The sequence below is a fragment of the Semicossyphus pulcher genome, unplaced genomic scaffold, assembly GCF_022749685.1.
Source record: "Semicossyphus pulcher isolate SPU_LCO1_2020_fin unplaced genomic scaffold, fSemPul1.0.p SCAF_4, whole genome shotgun sequence".
NCBI lineage: Eukaryota > Metazoa > Chordata > Actinopteri > Labriformes > Labridae > Semicossyphus > Semicossyphus pulcher.
In genome coordinates, this window is record NW_027211715.1 from 34,465,900 (window position 1) to 34,467,500 (window position 1,601).

Sequence of the window (1,601 nt, forward strand, 5' to 3'; positions counted from 1 at the left end):
CAGTGTTTTATCTTTCATATCTTTATTTTTCTTGTTACAGATTTTTATCACAATCTTTGATTACTTGTGATCCGTGTTAATCACATGTTTTTAATGAATTTATGTTTCATGTTTTTCTGATCTCGAAGCAGGGAAGTAAATGTTGTGATGCAGCAACATTAAAAAGCAGCTGTGGAGGAGAATCAGCTCCAAACAGCTCTCAGGTGAGTGTGTGGAATGTGAAACGAGAGCAGCAAACACACCTGTATGTGTGTATTTGTGATTGTATGTGTGTGTGTTTGTTGCAGCAGATTCCTCTCTGTGTATTCGGGATGATGTCTGTTATTGACGATGAAACAATTACACGCCTCTCTGCCTCAGTTATGAGTCATAGCAGGCAAACGAGCGCCGCTTCTGCCGCTGCGCGTCCGCAGAAACCTGCCGCCTGATAGGTCGGAGGAGCTGCCTGCAAACAGCCCGAGGAGCAAATAAATAAATATATTAACACACCAAAAGCTGTTCATTCACAGAGAAGTCAGCGGTGGCTATTTTTAGGAGGAGGAGGTGACAGGCAGCATTTGCAAATATTCCCACAGCGCGTCGCTCCACCTTGAATTATCGCAGGATGTCAGCGTAAAGCCGTGCGTAAAGAGGCTGCGTGCGGCGCCGCGGAAAAGAGACGTTTTCCAGCCAGTTTGAGCTCATTTCTGGAGGAAATTTTCCGCTCTGATCGCGGCAAACGACGCAGCCGGAGCTCCTGATTCACCTGCACAGACCTTCAGTGGGCCAGATCGGACGCGGTGTTGCTGTTTTTCAGGATACATTTGTGCGTTTTATTCCCATTACTGTTATTTTATTTGTGAGTGGAGCCCGGACACCGAGCGAGCTGTCTCCCATCAGGTGCAGAGCAGAGAGAGCATCAGATCCGCCCAGCAGAGGTAAGAGACAGACGGACAGAAAACACAACACAGACACACACAGAAAAAACACACACACGCAGGGATCAATCCAGAAGCGTCGATCACACCTGAGCCGGTGCGCCACTGGAGCCAAATGTTCCTGTAATGCTGTTTTGCTCTAAAATACCGCCCCTTATTATACCCCCACAGGCAGCCACAGTGTTCCTACAGTATGCTGCTTTAATTTGATCTCAATCTATTTTCTTAATTAATGGTTATTTAATTTCTGCCCCGCCTCCATCATACTCCAAACTGGCTGTTTGGATGTGCTTCACAGTTAAATGTTTGAGTCATAAAACACACGGTTCCTGTTTTATCTGATAATAATGTGACAGGTGCAGCGTCTCTGTGGGAGCTGAGCCTCTGATGGCCTCAAAGTCTGCGTTAGTATGTCTATAATATGTCACCATACAGGGCTGTGTAGTGTCAGTGTTAATAAGGAAGCAGTAACCTAAAGATTTCATATTGCCTCATGAGCTCCTCTTGTTTCTTCATGTTGCTCATAAAGTGTTCCTTTGTATGAAGCTTTTTGAACATGTTGATTCTACATGTGTTAATCCTGTGGTTATATGTTGTGTTATTGGCTGGATATGCTGCCTCTGTGTTCATGATGGCTGTATCTGCTGTCACAGGTTTTATAATATCATTTTCCCTCCCCAAACT

The 1,601-nt window shown here is 45.0% G+C and overlaps 1 protein-coding gene across 1 annotated transcript in view; it reads left to right on the forward strand.

Moving 5' to 3' along the window:
- Positions 1-673: 673 nt before the first annotated feature.
- rab3b (RAB3B, member RAS oncogene family) overlaps positions 674-1,601 on the forward strand; it is a 21,981-nt gene continuing 21,053 nt past the window's right edge. The window contains exon 1 of the mRNA XM_069679555.1: positions 674-917. The gene's annotated coding sequence lies outside the window, so the exon portion shown is untranslated. The remainder of the gene's footprint in view (positions 918-1,601) is intronic.